Consider the following 24,045-nt stretch of genomic DNA (forward strand, 5'->3'; position numbering starts at 1 on the left):
AACAGAAAAGCTGTCTGAACATAGCTATAAAACAAAGCCACTTTCAGCACACGCTGCGTGGCTGTAGTCTCTACATATAGACTGTAGTCTCTACACTTCTAATCAGAAGTCCTATGTGTGGAGAACATCTCAAACCCTGCTGGGCTGTGTGTGTGATCAGAAACTGCTTCTCATGGCAGAGGGAGGTGATAGTGAGACCTAGCTCAGAGGGGCATGTGTCTGGGGCAGTCTGGCATTGTAGAACCATCCCCAAGCTGGATAGTTTGATGGGACAAACACAACCCTGTATGGACTGGAATTTTGTGAAGGACACTTGGCAGGCAGTGGTGAGCACTTTAGAGGCACTATCTTACTATGTTCAGTAGCAGCATCATAACCCTGAAGAATGTCACAGCTCAAGAGAGCTTCTCATTGCACCCACCAGTGATCTCTCTCCTGGTCTTCTTTCGGATCATCCAGGGAGCTTGTGCTCCCTGCAGGACATGACTGCTCTTAGAAGACAAGACTAGAATTTCATTTGCCTCCCATCTATTTCCATTAGCCACTTTTTTTGCGCATGTCTCTGTTTGTTTCTGTTTTCCAAGAACCCAGTGCTGCTTTCTGAGATGTATCTGCCTCCATACTTCTTGCTGTGCTCGGAGTAGTGAGCTTAAAGAGATATCTGAGCAGCCTAAGTGTGGTAAAGGTTTGCTGGATGTCAGAACGGATAACACAGGTCAGAGGTTTTCAATAAATGGAATGGTGAGAATTGAAGGTAAAACTGCAGATTCCTATCTTTTCCTATTTTTTCCCCTTCTCATTATTTGTCTTATTTGACCCTAAAAACAGAAGGTTTAGGCTTAACTATTTATACATGAAAGCTGAGAGTTATTACTTAAACATTTTTACCAACAAGGGACATTTTATATTCTTTGAGACACTGCCAAGTAAAGAAATGATGGAGAAGAAAGGTTGTTCAAAATTTAGCATTTTATTTGCTTTTCCCTTTTCTTTCTAGGTTTATCTTGGTAGGAGAAATGTTACAAGTGAAATCAACCTTTTGGTAGCAAAATCTCAATGCCCAACTGAATTTGGTTGGGCTAGGCGGACACTGGGGGCTGAGCCTGCTATCAGATGCTTTGGATTTTGGTGTATCTTTTCTGGCTGAAGGCTTGAACTACGTGGTGACTTCAGCTTTTGAGGGAAATACATCTATGGAACAATTGGCAGTGTTTATTTTAGATTTTCTACCCCATATCTAAAGCTTCGTGCATGACTTCAAAATAAATATTATGTTCAGCTTTTTAACGTAGAATGATATTATTAGAGTGAGTAATATATTGGCTGAAATTAATAGTTTCAGTTATAGTTCAGTGAAGATGAACCAAACACTCCTTAACAGGGTGCAGCAAAAGCCTAAAATGTCCTTGAGAAAGGACAGCTTCTCCAAGCAGAGGAACTGAAATGCAAACAGGACACTTTTCCTAATTTTTAGCAGGGAGATAAATGTTACATACCACCTGAGGTTCTCCAGCCAGGGATGGTGACAGCTTGGCCTGGGTGGCTGCCCCGGTCCAGCAGCATGATGCTTGCTATAAATGAAGAGATGGGTCTGAAAACTAATAGGAACCACCAGAAGGGAAGGCCTGGTGGAAAAGCTTTCCTTTTTCTGTTAAAAGCAGAAATAAGCACCTGTGAAAAGAGGGCAGCTCAGACAGTGACTCAGTCTGTGCTGAAGACCCTGGGAAGTGTGGAGGTTGATGTGAATTTTGAGTTAGACGGGCAGATAGAAATCCAAGGAGTGAAGTCAACTCGCAAAGAAAGAAGATAGACTGGCTGAAAACATCTGCAAGGTATTTACTGAAAGCACGGCTATAAAATAGGGTTTGTAGAGTCCTGTTAATCTGTACAGCCTGGTAAGAAAGGGTATTTCATGCAGTCTATCTATTAACAAGCCTTTATTTAGACAGAGATAGTGAAGAAAGCTGTAGTTAGTGTGATTAAAGTAACAAGCTTTCATATGGATGCGTTCTTGCATATTAATAAGAAAAATATCTTCTTTGAGGATAATTACTGTAAATAGGAATTTGCTAAATTAACTATTAAAAATCATGTTGTATGAGATTATTCTTTTATGAAGATTATTAAAATGCAGTTATTTAATTTGTGCATCATGCTACCTTACGTTAATTGGCGTCTGTTTCAAAAGAAGCATTGGCTGAGATGATATAATAATCATGCAGGCGATTGTTCTGGTTCTGCCAGGAATGATTATATTCCACACTGTTCTAAGAACTGTGACAAGAATGACTACCAATTTAAAGAGGAAAATGAAATGTGTAAGAAATAAATTACTCATTTAAAAGTGTAGAACTAACTTTCCTCAATCTGATCAATAAAATTCAGAAACTGTTTGAGTCCAGCATTGGACTTCATTGAGGAAAAATGTTGTTTCCATTTGTATTATTTAATATCTTCTATAAAGTAGACATTCTTAATGACATTAGCATTTTTTATTTTTCTGTATTCCTTACAGTTATTTCATCCTCTTAGGAGACTCATAAATCATTTTTGTTTAATTTGCTTATATGTGTATTTGTTTACGTATGTATCAGAAAGAAAATAAAACTCATTGTTTCCTCTAAATAAAATTTTCTTCACTCTAAACCAGTCACAAATTCTGCTTTTTTGCCAATTTCCGAGGCAGCGAGTATTTAGATTCTGTGTTTCATTTTTAGCAGTGAAGAGTGGAAGAACATATAAGAACAGAGCTCCTCTTTTATCTGTTTTTTGTTCTTATCTGCAACATTAGATTCATGTCGTGGTGAATCATATCTGCCTCTAGCCAAGAGAAACACAAGCAGATAGCATGAATGACATGGAGCATGTGTATGGTGATGTTCCTGAAAGGTCTCTCTTGCTCTCATTGTGTTTCTAAATAAGCTTGAACCTGGAACTTGTTTCTCTGTAACCTGGCCATTAGACTCTTTTTCCACTGGCTTGAGACAGACAACTTGGTGTGTTTGCCCGGCTCAGGGCCCCATTTGTACAAATTTACTGTGCCAGAAGTTACATTAAAGCATCATACTGACCTGGTTGTTTCAGAACAGGATTCTGTACCATGGTAAATGTTCCTACATAAACATTTACCCATGTGGAATTTATACTGGTACATTTTTGCCTTTTAAAAAAATCACATTTTTCTTTCTTGAAGTGGTGAAGACAACTTTCACGTATGCACTACTGCATTACCTTTCCTGTTTCCAGAGAAAAAAAAATGTTGTCTACTTTCAAGGCTAGCTGTTACCTTAAGTTTATAGCATTATCTACATTTCTATTTGGCTGAAAAGGATGAAGAAGCAGAAGTCTAATAGACACTGCTGACCATACTGGTTTAGACAAAAAATGCTGGAAGCAGCCTCAACATATTTTATTTCACACTAAATAGCGATGAACATAACATCAATTACCTCTCTTAATGTCTCTGTCTGTACTGCCACATATGGACATCTAATACTCACCATGGTTTGGATGTGGATGGAGTATAGCGTATATGCTGACTTAGCAAGAATCAAGTCCTCAGGGCAGGGCTTTAGAAAACTCTTCAGTGAGATGGTACATCTGTGAGTAACAGGGTATTGTGCTCCAAGAAGGCAGAGCAATCCAAACACAATTAGGAGGTGTGACCAGGCAAATTTGCTGGAAGAATGGTAAGAATAATGTATATAGAATTACATTCTGAGTTGTAAGTGTATTTTATTGTGTGACAACTTGGAAGTCAGTACCTAAATGAAGTTGCTCAAACAGTATTTGAAATATTTACAATGACAGAGGATATGTTCCATGCAGATCAAAATGGGATCAATACTAGACACACTAAATTGTCAGCATTGCTACCTTTCATTTATTTTGTTGTGCAAACCACCATCTGAACTGTGAAAATAGTGCAACTTTGTGTTTATCTGGCATTAGCACATGTTCATAACCTTCAATTGACTAGTTGAGGGCGTTGGAACTAAGTGATCTTTACAGTCCCTTCCAACCCAAGACATTCTGTGATTCTACAATTGCGTGCTGACAATATTGTTTTCCCTTTGTAACATTTTGCCTGTGTTTATGCTGCAGAAATTCTTGGGAATGGCTATAGTGTGCAGTGCTGGTGGTGTTGGCAGAACTCTGTCTGTCCTGGGGACAGTGGTGGGCAGACACAGCCCCATGGCTCAGTGCTAGCAGCGTGTAGGCTGGGGCTGGCTGCCACACCACCACGAGGCTCGGGCTTGTCCCAAAAGGCCTTGGGACAAATTAACTTTTGCTTCAGAAGTCTTACCCCACTGAACTCCTTGGCAAAACTGCAGTTGACTTCAGAGGAGTAAAACCTGTCTCTTATTCTTGCTAAATTTGGGCTCGAAATCTCAGCTTCCACTAGAGCTAATGAAAGTCACATGCACGTTCCAGGAGGAGAGCAGATCTCTTTCATCTCTTGAGTACCATGCTCCTCTGTGGCACTTCCAAGGCTGCATCAGTTATCGCAGGTCCGTTTATTTTAATGATGCAGCAGGAGCGTCCTAACTTCCTATGAAGGTACTTTGTTGTAATTATCTTGTATGTCTAGGGGCACCACGAGGGGTTACATTTATTTTACTGCCAAAGAACTGTTGTTTCAGCTGCAGTTCTATGAAGAAACAATCACATCTCCAGCAGTTTGTTAGATTAATCACAGGTGTGTAATCCCAGCACATACCCTAGAGGGTGTATCCTTTGACCCGTTTCCCTTTTTAAAGGGGAAACTCTGAATTAATATCAGTTGTATTGTTTACCACGGTTCAAGTTGAGTTTCTGCAAGATGCTATGAGAAACAAACCAGAAGCTTCTGTGACCTTTATTTTACTTGTGTGTGAGTACTGAAGTTTAACAAACCTGAATTGCTTGTTGGCAAAATCACACGGAAAACTGAAAATGAATGAAAAGAAGTGATCCAAGAATGAAGTAAAGCCTAAAAAAGGGAGGAATTTGTCCACTCAAAGATCTTACTGGTGCTTTGGTCTTTTATTGCCATGATATGAAAGTTAGCTCATCACCTCATCGTTTGCTATTTTGCAGTAAGCAAGAACTGAAGATTACTGATTCTCAGTCTATGTGGTGGTTGCCTAGGTTTAAAATGGAAACCTGTTCGATTTTAATGCTGTAATTGTTTCTCCAGGACAAGAACATCTCAAGGATGTGCTGTTTTTCAGCTTCATTCAATGCCTCGTGTTACAAAATGTCACCAAGTGCAGGTTAGGGAGTCCCTGGGGATAAAACTGATGGTTTTCTGAAAAATAGAAGACTTCTACATTTTAATCAAGTATTCTTCCAATGTAGAAATGAGTAAATACCCAGGAAGTATGTTTTTTTTTTTTCAAACTACAGCATGTTTAAAAGCCTCATCTGGGGGAACTTTGAGGCTTATATCAGAAGGGTTATGCATTTGCCTTTACTGTAAGCTGACTTATTACAGGAAAAAACTTAAGAATGGATTCTCTGCAGAGGAATGAATTTCTGTAAGTTAAGAAGTCGTATGTCTAATGATTCATAGAAACATACAAACCAAACATAAGACCAGGAGTGCATTTTAAAGTAATTTTTTCTGCTTTATCTTCCGTTTTTGTTCTACCTGAAGCAGGGAACACAGTGGGGTGGTATCAGTATCTACCACAGCACTCTAGAGAGATGTGCTCACTGTAAGGCAGTGGGATGAAGTACTGGGGCTCCAGAATATCTGTATTTCCAAGACTGCATGCTGAATACTGCTCTGAATCAAATCCAGACCAAAGAAAAAACGCTATGGGAGGATCTTCCCATACCAAGGTGCAGCTCCACATCAGAATGTAGTATCTTAGTGCTCCCAAATAGGTGTGCTGATTACCAATGATAAAGGACTGCTGGCACAGGTGTTGCAAGGGCTGTGGTAGGACTGCAGGCCTTCCTCCATGCAAAGCTGTGTAGATTGCTGTTCTGTGGTGCAGGTGGGCAGCAAGCCATGGCAGTCTGTAAAGCAAGGGGGAAATCTGGGAAAAACACACTCTGGAAGGGGTTAAACCCTCACCTTCTTGCTGTCTGTATTCCTCACTCAGGTCTTCTGGAAGTCTGGAGTGACTTGTGGATATTTAGGAGTTGGGTCTTTGTGTGCCCTAAGGATCTGCTCAATATGCATCATGAAGCACAGGAACACTTGCTATTGTTTTAGCATGAGTCTCTCTAGGAAAGCAGTCTGGTTGGTCTTGTAGAATGAGGCAGTGCTGCAATTCTTCAAGATATTTATATGAGATGTATCCAGCGGGAATTGAGATTCTTTCTGGGATTTCTTTCTTGGACAGAGTATTGTCAGTAATAACCTTTAACTGCTATTAATAATCTATTAACTCCTTTGATACGTCTAGAGAACACAGCTGTGTGACAGGAAATCTTGTTTTGGGAGAATGGATGTATGGAGTCAGCTCACCCTGAAAAAGATATTTGTGGGAAGAAGAAAATAGATTAAAAAAAAAAAAAGATTGTCTTAGCTGAGTGCTTGTGTCTCACATTATTGTGCTTCATAAGAGCACCAACTTCAAAGCCCAATTAGCACTTTCTTAAACGCAGTATGACTGCTGAAGCAGCTTGCATGCTTTTTGCTGAAAAGAAGGTTGTTTTCTGAATCCCTATAAAGCATTTCTCCAAACACGTAGTTTTTGAAACTTAATTGAAAATGACAACTTGTAATTATGCAGAAAACTGTAAAAAAAAAAAAAAAAAAAAAAAAATTTTCTGTGAGATTTCCTTTAGTGTTGCTCTGATTGGTCACATATACCTGCTTGGCTTCCTACCTAAGGGTGCTTTGGAACAGTAACAGGAAATTAATGAGAGAAAACAACTAGTATAGAATAGAAGTATTAAGTATTCTGTTCCCAGGTACTGATAATTTGTCAATTCTGGGCTGCAGTGATCCAGATCTATTAACTGCCACTGTGTTGCAATAGGAGAAAGAAACCCTGCTTGCTTCTACTGAATCATTCCATATGCTGGTATCTTTGCTTTGAGACCTTGAGGAAGAATACTAACAGCAAGAAGGAGGCAAATTAATAAATAAAAAATAAAAATAAAAAAACCCAAACCACAAGAACCTCCCACTTTAATGGCTTCTAGTAACTGTTTAGCTGTGCAAGTTTTACCAAAGGACCACGTAAGATTTGAATAAAGTCTTCAGCATTTTTCTGCACTGGAATAACCTGGACCCATACCAGATAATTCTAATGCAGAATCCTGGGAGCATTTCCACTCTGTATAAGTCTTGGCTGGAGAAAGTCAATTGCTGCAACCAGTCTCTGGAATCAGTTTATTAATATTTACAGGCAGAGGTAACTGAGTGATCATAAATCCTACACCAGTGGGGCATTTTATGCTGTCATTTTTATTTGAATTTTAAATTGGGGAATGATAACTCACAGAAGCTTCCTTTCACTGCAGTTGATGGAAAAATCTTGCAGTGATTGTAATTAAGCAGGATTTCATTTGAGATATCTATTTAAAGGGCTTTTTTTTTTTTTTAATGAGAAAGGTGCATATTGAACACTTCACTGGGGCAGGGTGCAGAGGAAGCCGTTCTCCCCAAGTTTGGGTGTGTATTAACTGAGAGGCACAGCTCCTCTGAATGGGCAGGACTGGCTGCTCTGCTTAGGAGGAGCTGGGTTGCTTACAGCTGGATAAAAGATGGGAGGTATCTGCAACCACTGGCCAGATAGGCCGTACATATATACTCTTCACATAAATCTCTGCACCACTCCTTGTTATCACCCTGTACTCTATGGGATACAATGTGGAGCTCCAGTGGCCAGCATTGCTCAGATCATGGCACTCTGCTGCAAAGTCAGCATTAAATCTGAATGCCTGGGGTGCATTTCCATAAGCAACCCCTCCCCTTGTTTTCAATGAAACGCCCATATGGGAGCATATTAATGCATTAGATCTCTCTCTCTCTGTCTCTCCATCTTGAAAGGCTGCTTTGAACCACATCTGTTTTTTCCAGCAATGGAGAGCTGTGTGAGCACTGCTTCTAGTACTTGCCCTGCAAAGTGTGAGGAAGCCTAGGTTTGTTGTTTTGCCAACAGTGCTGTGATTTTTCTTTCTTTAGAGGACATCCTTATAATGGCTGCAGCATTAGTGCATGGTGATTTGAGAATAAAGCATGGGATCCTGCATGTTCTGAGTGGGTGCTGCTGTTTTCTGTAAGTGCTTCATTAGGCAGTGCACATACCTAGCAAGAAAAAGGAAAAGAAAGTGGGAAACAAAAGGGAAAAAGAAAAAAGCAAAAAAGGGGAAAATGAAAAAGAAAAAACAAGGGAAAAGAAATAACTTCTTGATACAGGATCGATTTTGTTCTGAAATTGTCGTATCTCAGATACGTCTGATGTTTCACAGTATTTGATATGACTTTATGTAGTGTAACTGATGGTAATCTCTCTGAAATTAGTTGTGTACTGTTGATGCCTGTTTATCAGGTTCACATATGATTGCTCTGGGATTTAATGCTCTGTAACCCTTCCTGGAAAAGCAGCCCTCTGCCTACTTCTTTGGCAAAGATCTGAAATAAGAAGGCAACATAGCATAATTACAGAGAACATTGATTCTGTGCCCCTGTTCATTGACATTAATACCACGTGTTTTTATTTTTTAAATCTAAAGCCTCATCATTGTTTTTTTCCCCAGCAGAAAGAAGAGCTTTCACCCAGAAAATGAAGCCTTTATCTGTATTTTGATTCCTCATCACTCACTGTAACTGCGCATTCAAAGTCATCCAAACACACAAAAAATAGTGCCAAGGAGTCACTGAGACCCTATTATGGGGGCAAGGCTTTATGAAAGGGATTTTTCTTTATCCCTCAGGTAATTATAAGTAATTTTATTGTAATTATTTCTACCTCAGTGCTGGTTCTGCACTGATCGCACCCTTCTAAGCCTCCATCTTGCTGATTCTTGCAAAGGAAAGCAACAGGACCAGCTTTGGTGCAAGCGGAGTACTGGCCCAAAGTGTCACTTGAATATGTAACTTGTATGATAGAGAATAACCTAAGCACAGAAGTGCTAACTGCTATCATAGAACAATTTGTATTTGAAAGGGCCCTTAAAAGTCATCTGGTCCAAGTCCCCTGCAACAATCAGGGACATCTACAACTTGACCAGCTGCTCAGAGCCCTGTCCAGCCTGACCTTGAATGTCTCCAGTGATGGGACATCCACCATCAGTCTAGGCAACCTGTGTCAGTGCCTCACCACCCTTACTGTAAAAAAAATCTCTTCCTTATATCCAGTCTAAATCTTTCCTCTTATAGTTTGAAATCACTTCCATTGTTCTACCTCAACAGACTCTTCTACAGAGTCTGTCCCCTTCTTTCTTACAGCCCCCTGTAGATACTGAAAAGCTGCTCTTGGGTCTCACCGGAGCCTTCTCTTCTCCATGCTGAACAACCCTAACTCCCACAGCCTGTCCTCACAGGAGAGGTGTTTCATACCTGGGATCATTTTGTGGCCCTCCTCTGTAAGCACTCTAACAGGTCCATATCTCTCCTGTACTGGGGACTCCACATCTGAATGCAGTACCCCAGGTGAGACCTCACAGTGCTGAGTAGAGGGGCAGGATCACCTCCCTGACCTGCTGGCCATGATTCTTTTGCTGCAGCCCAGGATATGGTTGGCTTTCTGGGCTGCAGGAGCACATTGCTGGCTCATGTCCAGCTTGCCATCCCCCAGATCCTTTTTGGCAGGTCTTTGTTCCATCCTTACTACCCCCAGCTCGTACTGATAGTGGGTGTTGCCAAGACTCAGGTGCAAGATCTTGCATTTGGCTTTATTGGAACTCATAAGATTCTCATGGGCCCACTGCTCAGCCTAAGTACTTCTGGATGGCATCCCATACCTTGGGTACTTCGACTGCATGCTGCGGCTTGGTGCCACCTGCAAAGTTATTGAGGTCCACTTGATTTTACTGTTAATGTCACTGAAGATGTTAAAGAAAGCTGGTCCCAGTACTGATCCCTGGGGAACGTCACTCATCACTGATCTCCATCTAGATGTTGAACCATTCACCACCGCTCTCTGGGTACGATCTCACAACCAGCTACTCATCCATTGAACAGTCTACCTGTCAAATCCATGTCTTTCCATATCTGGAGAGAAAGATGTTGATGGTTACCATGTCAAAGGCCTTACTGAAGTCCAGACAAATGACGCCAGTGAGTCATCCTTTTGTCCACTGGTGATGATCTTGTTCTGGTCATTCCTGTTACTGTTTCTCTTTTTTCTCTTTTTTTCTATCTATCTTTTTTTTTTTTTTTTTTTTTGGTCTTGTTTTGGTTCTAGTGTCTTGTCTTTGGTTCTTTTTGTCTTGCTTAGGTTCATAAGCTTAGCTGATAGTCCTCTGTCAGCTAAGGGTCCACAAAAGGGTACAAAGCTGCCAGATTTTAGTGGATCTGTTCTAAATATTAGGAGAGTCTCTGAGCTCCTTGATGCTGTTCAGGGTCTGGCCAAGGTGTCAGAGCCATCTGTTTGCCCCAGCTATGTTGCAGTTAGGCCATGCAGGAGCAGGAATGAATACAACCATAAAAGCTGAATCACTTGTCAAAAAGATGCTGCGTCATCCTCTGGGCTGGGTTTTTATTAGCAGAAATGCTTTCTGCTCTGCCATGTTGCTGAAGATGTTTTAATGCTTTGCTTCTTCCTTGTTTGCCAAGGTGAGGAAATTGTGTAAATGAAAGGAGATGGGAGCAGCGAGGATCTGGCAGTATTTAGTTGGAGGAGGTGAAGGAGCCAGAGCTCACCTTGAGACTGTGAGGCTGCAGGAAAAACAGTTTCACTTAGCAGCTATTTGGAAAAGCACAGTAGTCACCTTAAAACTGCAGACTGAGCTAGGATCAAACTGCAACTGTTAATTTGCAAATAGATTGCACAGAAATTTGGGCAGTGTTAACCTGAGATTGAATGCAGTGTTTCTGCTTTGGACAATCTCATTCCTGCTGGAAAATAGAGTTAAGTATTACTGATATCAAGATCGCTTCTGGTAATGCCAGAGGAAAAAGACTTGGTGATATCCTGAGATAATGAGTGTTAATCATTGCTGAAATATAATATGTTATATTATATTAGCATTATATATCCTGAATCATTAGCAATATAGGCGTGTTTTCCCTTACTTAACAAGTATAATGCCTATGTCTGTAGACAGAATCTCTCTTGAGTTTGGCTCCCTTGGTTTCAGCCAGCGATGAGCTTCACAGTGCTGTGTGACCCAAACTTAATGCATTTCTCTCAAGATTTAACTGTCGTATACTAGTTAAAACTTGATATGTTCAGTAACGCCTTCTAGCCATTTACAGTAATATTGCTTCTTTCTGCTAATATTCGATGGCTTGTAGTGCATATTGTGATTGACTTGTGGCTGGAGAGTGAAATAAGTGGAAATAAAAGAATTCCTAGGGGTGATGGCTGATTAGAGAAGAGAGAAAAATAACACTGCCTTTAAGATACTAAGTAACTCTGTGGGAATAGAGCAGTTAAACTCAAAATTGCGATCAAAGATTTTTTGATAGATGAGTGGATGTAAAGGTTAAATGAGACTCTGCCTACACACCTTACCCCCTCCCTTCCCTGGGTTATGGCTCTCACACTCTTTACAGCGTTACTGTTTCAAAAGGAAATGATGCAGTGCAATGGTACAGTTTTTTTTTTTTTAATGACGTATTTGCATAACCTGGAGAGAGGTTTTAGATATTAAACCAACACGTGACTCTGGAACTCAGATATTGAACATCAGGAGTTTAAGAAATTTCCTTGTTATTCACTAGAGTGGGTAGAAAGGAGAGGGTCAGATTGAATATCAGGAAAAGGTTCTTCATCAGTGGGCAGTGGGTGTGGAACAGGCTGCCCAGGGCAGTGGGCACTGCCCCAAGTGTAGGAATTCAAGATGTGTCTGGACAGTGCTCTGAGACATAAGGTCTGATTTCAGGTGGTTATGTATGAAGCTGAGAGTTAGGCTCGACCGTTGTGAGACCATTCCTACTCAAGATATTCTATGATTCTATGAGTTTTGACTCAATAGTGTCTCTGCTACAATAAGCTGTTAGTTTTCCTTGCCGGTTTCCTCTCAGTTGAAGAGTTTCTGATCTGAATAGTTTCATTATGGGCTTGCCTACCACTGTTAGTCACTCTCGATCTGAATTTTAGCAATTAAATACAAAGTCCATCAGCAGATAATTGCCTCATCCCCTTTAGTTACTGCCAAAACAAATAAAAACAGATCAGAACACATCTTTTTCTGGGCATTGAATTTCTTTAAGAAAATAAAAGGAAACCACAAAATCCACTCGTAGTACCTCTGTGGGGTTGGCTGCCTTCCAAGGCTTGTCCTGCTCCCACCCTGCTCCTCCTGGAAGAAGCAATAATGAACACGTGAGTCCTAATGAGCACAGAGCAGCCACTCCTGCCTTCAACATGGCTGGGAAAGCATCCCACCTCTCCCATACCTTCTAATACAAATTTAAGAAGATGACAGGAGAAATTAGACAGGAGCACTCCTTCCCCCAGAGGCGGAAGGTGACACTTCAGAGCTGCAGTTGGGCTCCTCTCCATCCTGGCCCTTGCAGCTTGAGGCCTTCAAAGACTGAGGGTGTGTCACTGCAGCTGCTGCATCAAACCAAATCAAAGAGATTTGGTTAACATAAACTTCAAAATCAGTGCCATCTTTCCTTCACAAAATACTTCAAACACAGCAAGAAATGTCATCTCCCAGATGATGGAGGTTAATCTGCTTAATCTCCCCTTTTCCTCGCATCTGAATGTAAACTACTGGCAGATACCCAATTATTTCTTGTCAGTCAGAATAAATTTTTCATTCCCACTACTTCAATCAAATTTTAAGAGAAGACTTCTGGTCCTTTTGTAATATCAGTCTGGCTTCTGAGCCCATGAAACAGTGCAAAGCAGGATGGACAAAATGGTAGTCACCAGCTCCTGACTGTCACTCCATCAGGAGAGAGCGATTAAATGATTCTGGACTAAATGTGGCTTTGGATTGAAACCTCTGAGCTCACAGGGTGTGGCAGTCATTGGAATGAGACTGATGTTGTTTGTCTCCTCATTGCTGATGTTTAAAATGTCTGAGCATTTGGTGAAACTGCATGCATTTTTGTCAGTAGTCTTGGAGCTCAGAAATGACTCCCAACCCCTATGAAAAATCTGATGGCACAAAGCAAATAGATGTGAGCGTGATTCTGTTAGAGTAGCATCCCTTCATCTAATACAAGACTGGAAATGAAGTATTCAGTTCAAGTTTACAAAAAAGAACAATTCTAAATCCCTTGTATGAGGTTAGACACCAAAGAATTTGAAATGAAACTGAAGTTGAAACAACCATTTTTCCCTCTTGGACTCCCATGATGGCTGCAGAATGGCGCACTCCACGTTCAACAATAAGCAAAGAATTCAATGTCTCCTACAACGTAACATAGTCACATCTTAATATTTGATTGATGCCTGTCTAAAACCTCACTAAAACTTGATTGTCACACTAAGATAATGAATGAAGGTTTTACCACTTGTAGCACTAAATAACTTGAGACATATTTTGGAATAATAGGAACTAACATATAAGTTCACAAACATGATCGCTTCATATTTAAGTTGGCATTATTTTTAATGCGCTGATTCATTTGCTTTTTGATACTAAATTAGTTACCTCAGCTTTTCCAGCTACAGAAGATTTTTATGGGCCCGTTTCAAATGGCTACTTTGGAGGAGAAAATCCAGACAGCAATTTTCCTTAGTACTTCCTTGTATTTAAATAGCCCTTTGGAACCAGTCATGGTGAGGTGGCTGCCAAGTTCCCAATTGCTGCTGAATAAAAAACAAATACAACAATCACTTGCCAGACAGGGCAGTATTCCTATGTTTTTGGCAATAATACATAGGCACATGAATTTCTGGTATTGCATTAGTCAAATGGGATGGTTGAATGGATCCCGGTGGGGCCAGGGGGGCTGCAAGAAGGTGGCTGGGTGCAGGCAAAGCTTTGCTCCTTTTCTGGGTCTACTTTGTGGAACTGGGAGGCACAAATAAGGGCTTGCTAAGTCTAGGAGTGGCTGAAGTGGAATACAAGTGCTCAGAATCTGTGCTGTGGCATGATTAGGTTACTCTGGAGAATATTTTTACATCAGGATTTCCTGTATTTCATAACACATCCAACAGTTAATATTGGCTGGTCGTCAGCAGCCAAAGAGTGTAATGAAAACTCAGCTCCCTGTGAGGTAAAATTAACAGCAGAGCGCTTTAGGATGTCATGCAAACCCCTCTGGTGTTGAATGTATTTGTTAGTGATCTTGAAAGAGGAGAGACAAACAGAGAAAGAGGGATTGGAAGTCAAAGTTTCCTTTGTTGGTTGATTGCTGTGAAAGAAAACCGTGATGAAGTTAGTTGAGATTTAAATCAGTGAAAGAAAGCAAAAAGATAGTAAATTAACTTCAGTGTTGGTAACTGCAAAGAAGCATACGCTGGGTGGAAAATCTAGTGTATTTCTATGCATTTGAAATCCCCTTGGCAGTAACAGCTGGAAGGTATTAGATTGCATGTGCACAGAAAAGTGAACAATATCAGAGTACCTTCACAGAAACAAGGGGAGCTCTCTTCTAGGGAAGCGAGTCCTTTTGCTCCAAAGGGGTACAGCAGAATTAGAATACTGAGAAATGGCCAGGACTGAAGAACCTGGGTCTAACTACAAACATAACTAATATGGAGGACAAGATTCAGTTGCATAAACATAGGCCTTGGTGTCAATTTAGTTGCAGTAGGAAATCTTCGAGTGTCCATAAAGGCACAAATCTCCCACAAGTCCTTTGCTTCAAGTGATGGTCTTGGAAACCCAAGGTAAATCAAACAGCACTGTGTTTAGGCAGCTGAATTTACTTTAATGTTCCTCTCCTTGCCTTTTTCTCAGGACTGTTTAGCTCAGTTCTCAAAAATGCCACTCATGCCTGGACAAACTGTTACCCTCTCTGGTGCACAGGGGACGAAAATATTTGTGATGCTATTTACTGTTCTTAGTGGGGAGCTGTGAAAACCAGCATTTAGACTAATGGCTACATGGTAATTCTTTACCCAATGTCTGTATAGTCTACATTTGCTTGAAGACTATTGAGAGAGTTCATGATCTTGTCCATACAGTATGTTTAAGCTACCTGTTCCATTTGACATCCCTGGTAAATTGAATGTCCTCGTACAATGTCATGTGGCTGCCCAGCTGGCAACCATGTTGCAACAAAGAGCATGGAAATTTATCTGGGAAAATTATGGAAAAATGTCAGAGGGTCAGGTTTTCTGTTTCTTTGCTTTTTTTTTTTTTTTTTTTTTTTTTTTGGCTAGCTGACATTAAAATTAAGGAGGTCATGCATGCATCTACAGTAGTCCACATTCAGGGAGCTATTTTCATAGCAGTGAGAGCTGGACGTTCCTTTTTATCCTTAAAAGAGAGCCTAAGTTCTGATTAAATTGCTTGGGGTCACCTGTGGTGCACACGATGTTGCATTAGTAAGTAAGCATTAGTAAGTTAAATATAAGCACTGTTAGCTCTGCCTGGCCCTGCATTCAATCATTTTGTCGAGGAACTGCACTGGCCAACTTTTTTCTAATCCTTTGTGTAGTTGTAGTGAATCAATCTGATACACCTGACATCCTCTCCCTCTAATGCTGTTAGTGGTATTTTCCATATTTACCCTCGAGATTTTGTACAATATATAGTGCCCTAATACTGAAAATATATGGGCAGTTTCCAGACATGTTACTGGCCGTGCTCAGCTAATGGCAGAACTGACTTAAGCTGTAGGTATGACCAGACTGAGATAGTGCTAGCTGATGAATTAGTGAGAGGCAAAAGACTCTTATGATTGTTATACAGATTTTCCAGTCTTTCCAAATTCCTTTCTGAAGTAGAGTGCCTCCCTCAGTACAGCTCTTCTTCCTCAACTTAGCCTCATATCGGGTGCTGCCTGTCCTCCCTTCTTATTCTGTCCTCATTCACCAGCCTCCAGCTCAGCCACCCCTCTCAGCACCACTGTCCTGCCTCACCCTGCTGACGTGGCTGACAGAGCTGCCCATGAGCAGCTGCCCTCTCCCCCCAGCATGACTCCTCTTTATGACTCTGCAGCTAGGAGTTTCCAAGCCTGCTTTTCCCATTCCTGCTGGCTTTCTCAGCCCAAATTGCATGAGCAGATCTCATACCAGGGAAGGTTCCCACAGGCCCCAGAAGGGGTACTTGCTCCCTGCATGCATGGGAAGTGCTGCTGGAACTGAGGATCCTGCAGATTACTCAGCTGTGGATTGACTCCTTCCCAGAATGATGTGAAGATCATGAGTTGGGAAGAGCCAGCGTCTGTGGGTGTGCTGATCTTCTCGTTATCTACTTGGCACAAGCTCTGCCACTGCACATGAAGTTTCCACCTTCCAGATCATGAAAACCCAAAACTTTCATCACCCAAATAATATGTTCTGTAGTCTTGCAGATTATCAAACATCTCTTTGAGGAAGCAAATGGCTCATCCTGTCCTCCCATATGTCTGTGATATCTTGGCATCTATTTTTTTTCACTCCTATTTATGGTGGGATGCTTTTCTTTCCCATGAGCGTTCAGAATTCAGATTCATTTTCTAAATCTCAGCTTAAGGTCTTAGAAACATTCCTGGGAAAACTTTGTTCTTTCATTTTCCTGCTAATATTGTTCTCTACAGAAGACTTGCTTTGTTTTCTTACACCATAGTGCATAGATACAAGACTTGCGCAAGAGACTAGCTGGGCCATGGGAAAAGATGGTGGTGTTTTTTTGTACAGATACATTGTTGACAAATGGCTTTAAGAGTGCTTAAATACATTTTGTATTTTCTATAACTCACCATTTTCTCCTCTGATATTCCTGAGAAGCAGTAAACAGTAAGAAAATTGGAGCCTACCGCATGCATCCTCATGAATCTCTTTTTAGTTGCCCAATGACATGCTGACCTGTATAATGTTGAACTTAATTTGCTGTCAGCTTTACTATTTTTTTTTATCATTTATTGCTTTTCTTGTATTCTGTACACTTTTCTTTACTTTCCTCTTCTCTGTTTCCATTTCCTTTTCCCAAGGTAAATATGTTCCAAATATTTAGTTACTGCCTGTGGCAGCCACATTAAAGGTTCATCTGGCCCAATTTAATGCTGTATGTGGAGGCCAGCTTCAGAGGAGGAATTGCAGGCTGCACAATTACCTTTCAGTTCCCTGTAGAACCCAATAAGTCTAATTCCCTGTAGAATAAGGGCTTATAGCCTCATTTTTGATTTTTTTTTTTTTTTTTTCCTTCTAATGTGTGAATTATTCCCATTGAATACATGTGGTATATCTAAACAGTTTGTTCAGGTCTTTCAAGTAGTTGGCCTACCCTTGTGAATGAATTCCACAAACTAGTAATACATGGTATTTTTTTTTCTGAGGAAATAAGTGTTTTCTTTCATCAGGTCTATGTTTGCTGCTGCCACTGGCGATCTCCTTTCTCTTGTACCGAAAGAATAATGTTGTTTTCTCTATATTTTTCAGTTCTCTCCTGTTCCTTCTCTCAGTTAAACAGCACCAATCTCTATCTGAAAGTTTTTCCTACATTTCTGTTCATTTGCCATGTGTCTCTGAGGTCAGCTGACCAGAGTCCACCAGTTCAAGTGCAGGCGCTGATTCATACAATGCTATTTCTTGTTCTATTTCCCTCCATAAATGCTAACATTATATTTACTTGTTTGTTCACTTCTATAAATCAAATGGAGCCATGCACAAGTCAGAGGTCCTGAGGGACAGTACAAAGAGCTGTTTGTAGCCCAGTAGTTAGAGCACCCCTTAGCTGGTGTGCCCACTTTATTGTTCTGTGGTCTCCCTCCACATGTCCCTATCCATGCCATATTCATGGCTGCACTGGGGCCCCAAATCAACAGACAACGGAGGCAGAGAGCAGGCATGCATTGTACATCCTCACTGCCTGTTCCTGGCTACACAACTCCTGCTGTGGCTGTTCTTCCGCTGTAGAGGAGGTGGGGACTCACGTCCATCAGACAGTAAGAGGCTGGCACTGATGAACCTACATGGTCACTTTGGTCCCCGTTTCACTTCCCTAGTAGGAGGTTTTCCAAATTAACAACAAATATACAGTCCTGTTAGGACTTCATTCTGCTCTTCCTTCGTCAGCCTCCTGCGGCTGAGTTATGCAGTTTGATTATCTATATTGTTAACTGTGGGACTGTATTTTAATATTTTGCAGTATTCTGTTCTAAATTTAGTCTAATGTTCCTTCACTGATGCATTTGATGGATAAACCAGTAATCCCATATCACTATTACTCTTCAGAACCTACAGCTTTTTATATTTTTTTTTCATTCTTTTTGTGAAGTATTTCCAAAGAAAAATTCAGTGGTTTTGCCCTGTTTTCCCATAAGAACTTCCTGTACCCTTGATCATTCTTATTTTAAACAAAAAAACCTATACTCGAGAGATCAAAAGCAGCAACACTGAGAAGAGAGCATTCTTACTGTAAGTATTTAAACAAATGAAAGGACAATTTCTTAAGTAAATATATAAGACAGAGTTAATCCTCCTTCTGAATTAGTGAAACACCAATTACAGTATGAAAGCCATAATCTGTTGCAAGTTAATGTTTCACAAAAACAGCAGCAGTCAGTATTCTTCGCCAAGATGGCTGAGGCACACAGATGCAAAACAAATGAAGGTACAACATTTTAATGAAGAGTTCCTGCCTGTTGATTCAGATTGCTTTGGTCTCGTTTGTGCTTACAGCTGTGCTGTGTGAGGAAGGAGGAAGGCACACAGTACTCACTGACAGCTGTTGCTGTGGGATGGGCTAACCCAGGCCTGCACCCCTGGGCATGGCTGCATTAGGACATGGGCACAAGTCTGAGTCAGTCCTGGGTTTGTGTGGCTGTGGCTGTGCACAAGGATGCAGGAACTTTGGCAGGACTGAGCAGGTGATTGTTATGACATAGATAGCCCTGTCCCACCTTGATGGCGTCCAGCTCAGCAATTTGTATTTCAGGTAGATATTGTGTGCAGCAGATCTACCTTGCGTAGACTGGATATAAGAAACGATTTTTCCTGTATGGACAACTAAGCATTGGAGCAGCTTCTCCATACTCAACTGGACAAATCCTTGAGCAACTGTTCTATTGATGTTGACCTTGCTTTGGGCTGGGGGTTGGACTAGAGACCTTCCAAGATCCCTTTCCATCTGTGTTACCCAGTCATGACCTCCATGTCCCAGGGACTCCTTTAGGAGAGCTTGCAAGGTAAAGCAGGAAGCTGAGTCATGCCCAATCCACTGGTTGGATTTTGTACAGTATGGTAAATGTGTGTAACAAACCATTATGTTTCATATGTTATAACACTGAGGCAGAAATATGTGTGTAGTACACGCTTAGCATGTACACTACAAATCTGTATAGAGACTTCCCAAGACTGAATACTGAAAGTACACCCTAAAACTGCCTCTCACTGGTACAGTGCAAGGGATCCTATCTTTTTAATAACTTTAATAAAGTATATTCAAAGCATAAAACAGTAAAGGAAGCACATAGTTTTCATTTAGGTCTGGGATCGATTTCCACATCAATGAGGAAGGAGCTAAGTGAAAGGCATGTGACTGCACGAGTGAAATAGCAATAGCACTGGTATCTTAGCTCACGAGGTCATTCATCTAAAATCTTCAAACAGTTGGCTCAAAGCCTAAAGAGAATACAAGTTTAGGTATAGATGAATAGTCCGGAAATCCTTGTTGCTGTTAGTATAGATCACAGAGATAGGGGAGAAAAAAAAAAAAAAAGGGGGGGGGGGGGGGAGGCTTCAGTAATTTTCTGCTTTTGGATGCTGAGAATTTGCATTTCTCTAAGACTGAATGCACATAGTGTGGTCTTCTCCACAGCTGCCCAAGCTTTCTCGTGACTTCAGTAGTTCTCCAGGCATTGCTGTGGAATCGAAGGATATATGGTATTGTTGAGATCAGTGTTTAACTAGTAGAATTATTGTACCTCAGACCTTTTCTCTCTCTCCTTGTTAACCAGTTCCGGTAAATACTTATTACGACACCTCTAATAGTCTACCTTCAATTTACGACCCGCTAATTTTGCAGCTCTGCGGAAAGAATCCAGAGAGAGGCTTCTATAGACACATCACCCTCTGGCTAAATAGGTTAACTACGTCCCCTCCGGAAGATGCTCCCGTACCCGCTGCCCGCCCTACCGGCTGCCCCCAGCAGATGGTGCCGCTCTGCAGCAGAAGCCCTCTGCGGAGAACGCGGCTCGGCGGCCCCGCGCTCGGAGAGGGGAAGGTTTCTCTTTCCCGTCAGCAGATTTCAGGTTGTCAAGAGCACCTTTTATTCTGTGGCATGCCTTCTTTATATGGTAATCTACAACAGTTTTTTCGGTTTTACCTTCTCTCCCCCTCCCCCGCCTCCCTCCCTGCCTTAATTACCTAAATTGGTTGCTGTGGGGGAGATGAAGGGAGCAAGAACCTTGACAGAATTGCAAAGAAGCTCTGTTCCACAAGTCGCTTCTGAAGTGCTGTCTCCATCACACAGCAGGTACTTCATTCTGCTTTACACCTACATTTACCACCGATATAATTTTTGAAAATAACATGCTCGCTTCTGGGTATGCAAATGTATTCAGTGCTTCCACCTGGAGCACTTTTATGGAGTGCAGGAAACTCTTCTGCTCGGAAGTCAGTGCTGGGGGAGAAGGACTGCTTCAATGAACTGCTGCTTCTGCAGCTGTGCTAATAAAGGAAGGGGAGGAACTGCTAAAATCTCAAAGGACAGAGCTTCGTTCTCAGAACTCTATTTTGTGTGCTTTGGTATGGTAAACTTTTTGAGTTATCCCATGCAATGTGGCAGGAATGCCTACTGCGCTCAGGTGCAGCCGTGCACAGCCCTGCACAGCCATCCAGTGCTCTTCAGACTCCAGTAGGCCATGGGTCCCTCTGCAAGGTCTACTGAGGAAACTTCTGGCACCTTGCATTGACTAAGGGCGTATTTTAAAGGCAAGCTTTCTACCTGACCTCTAGTTATGTGTTTTGTGGAAATATATCCATCAAACAGTGGGTGGAACTGAGTGAAAGGGACTAATTGTTTAACTTAAAAGCATGCGGATATCCAAATTAAACATGTCTGGAACAAACAGATCTTTTGCTGCTGTTACAGTTCCTCTCCCAGCAGACTTTGCCAGAAGATGGGCAGATTTACATCTAAAGAATGATCGGTTGGTACCACTTACCAATGTCCATGCAGCTAACCATTTTTATTCCCTCTGCAACTGGAAATATGTCCGTCAATTAATCTACCTGTCATCTTAATCACCTTTCTGATTAAATCTCTTCTTACAATTCACATGTAACTCCCTCCAGATCATCTTACTGGAAACCAAAGAATTTATAAACCTCTGAAAGCTGCAGTCTGTGAATTTCTCTGGCTTGGCTCATCAGTGACAAGAAAACATCACAAGTGATTATCTCTGCATGTTGCATTCTGTCACAGTGATTCCAAAAGCCAAATATTTGGGCTCATTTGCAGTTTTTCTGTGAGTCTGTTCCAGCCAAACCCATCTTAATTGAGTGGTAAAAGTGGATGGAACACGTATTTATTTCTGCTTATTGTTGAAAACGCAAAATCAAGAAATAGCTATTAGTTGTGTTAAAAAAAATACATTTTATCTCAGTTTTTTGGTCTTCTTCAACTAATGTCAACTTTGATCAGACTCAGCTGCTGACTATCCTGTTCTATTCTAAAATTTGTCAGACACTGTGCTTTACAGAACATTGATGTGATTGGAGGAGCAGTGGGCTATAGCTGGCTGGAGGTGCTGCTTGATCAAAGTCTGGAGGCTGAACATTCTCCTTCCTGTCTCACAAGTGAGCCTGGATAGGAGCATTTGATGGCTTCCACACAAACTTCAGGTTTGGTTCCTTCTCTTCAAAAGTTTGACTACTTACAATTCATGACAATGCTGTAACATGGTATGATAAGGCACGGTATATATTTAAACATAAAGACATCTGCTCTGGGTCAACCGAGGCAGCAAATTTTATTATTTGCTTTTGGGTAACTACAGTTTCTTTCTTACGTGTTATTTTACAAATCAATGAAAGTGAGGTGTGCACACAGTTACTTATGTTAACTGCAGAAAAGGGCGTAATGAAGATGACATTTGCTGTAGAATAGCAGCTGAGATATTCTACAAAAGAAAAGAGTTTCAACTTTTATACTTATTGGAAATAAAGCATATTTTTGCCTTCTGGTATAACAAGTTTAGCTTGCTCCCAACAGTTAATCCTCATTTGTATTTAAGTTGCCACTCTCCCCAGCTATTTATCCTTATCCTCAGGAGCTGTCAGGGAGCAGACACGCTGCCAAGAAGCCATCCTCCTTGGAAGATAGAAGCAAGGTTCTCCTCCTAGCCAAGAGCTCAGGCGCATAAGAATGAAGTGGGCTCTGTGCTCCCTTTGCAGACACACAGTGCTCCTGCACGCCGCCGACCTGGCAAGAAAAAGTCCTGAATGTGCCCCAGACCCTAAGACACCTGGCTGGCTTCTTTAACCTTTTCACAGAAGCCTTCTAAGCTAAGTAATTTATTTATAGTAATATTTATCCCTCTCAGACATTTTCCTGGGGCGGTCTCTTTCATACTTCTCTTCGTCTGATTAGTTTCCATAGTGACACTTATTTGTAGAGTTTAGAGTTGCTCCTAGCAGGTTTCTGCAAATGCCAGCCGCATGTGCGCCATGTTAATAAGACAAAGCCAGCCCTAGTTCTTTCCTTTTGATGGTTTGATTTTGCTCTGTATTTGGGAGCACCCTTGGGGAGAAAATGAAATAAAACAAAAAGAAGTGGGGCAGAGGCTCCTTTGGATCCCAGAAGCTTATTTTTCTGGGTGGTACTTTTGACTGAGCTAGTTCTGTCTGAATGTCAGTGGCAGCCTCTGAAGTGCTGTCTGTCTGCATGAACTATTATGTAAGCGAGGGAAACCTTCCATTAAAGCAAGGCCTTTAGACTGCTGCTTTATTTAAAATGCAGAATTACATGAAAAAGCAATTCAATTGAGTGGTGCCTTGTAGGTTGCCTTTTATCCCAGGCTGAAGTAGGAACTTGTTTTTCTTCTAGGGAAATTACTACTATTTTAAAAATAGGAGAATGCTAAAATCAGATGCAAGCTTGTAAACACATGCATGTACACACACATCTTAACAGCATGCTGTTCTGTGAAAGGGCTAAACAAATGTCTGCAATCAGGGGATAAAAGCAACCCCCATACTGACAAGAGCAATTTCAGGAATATGGCTATTAAAAAAAAAAGCTGATTCTTTGCGACAATCACAATGAATTTGTAAGAAAAAAAAAAAAGATAATTATAGAAGTAGACCTAAAATTTTAAAATTTGTGTTTTCTCACCCCTCATCCTTCTGAATCTTTGCAAAACGAAGGCAATCAGTGGGGGGACGGAAGACAGATTTGTGAAGCAGGAAATCTTGACTTCATTGTAGAGTGTCAGTTCCATGTAGTGTCACTGGCCTTCAGATGTGCTGCAAAGAGGAGGAGAAGGATGTCCTCAATGCATCTCATGCTGCTCAGTAGGATGGAATCTGCTGAGGAAGCTCAGTGAGACAGATGGTGGCTGCAGGTGAAATCTTGACAAGAAATCAAATGAAATCTCCAGTGAATATTATTATAGGGAGAAGAGCAGTGCTTTCTCAATTTATGTTCCTTGTGATTAAAAATATTACTGAACAATTTTTGGTTTGTGGAAGCCCTTAGAAACTTGGCAGGGAGAAAATGCTGTGACTAGAGAAGTGTTTTGCCCTTGTCCTGTGAAATTCCACTCAAGTTTGATTGATAGATTAAGTCTGACAGGAAAGAAATGATGATTTTTTAGTTGAATAATGAACAAAATAATGGCAGAATGTCAAAAGCAGTAGGTAAACACAAAAATTCTAA

General features: G+C 41.1%; 1 long non-coding RNA gene across 1 annotated transcript; it reads left to right on the top strand.

The window, feature by feature from the left end:
- Positions 1 to 20,204: 20,204 nt before the first annotated feature.
- LOC125695979 (uncharacterized) lies at positions 20,205 to 23,816 on the top strand. Its single transcript, XR_007378135.1, has 3 exons — positions 20,205 to 20,640; positions 21,869 to 22,010; positions 22,439 to 23,816. It is a non-coding gene; the product is annotated as an uncharacterized LOC125695979 (long non-coding RNA).
- The last annotated feature ends 229 nt before the right edge of the window (positions 23,817 to 24,045 follow it).

Source organism: Lagopus muta, chromosome 7 (genome assembly GCF_023343835.1).
Source record: "Lagopus muta isolate bLagMut1 chromosome 7, bLagMut1 primary, whole genome shotgun sequence".
NCBI classification, from domain to species: Eukaryota; Metazoa; Chordata; class Aves; order Galliformes; family Phasianidae; genus Lagopus; species Lagopus muta.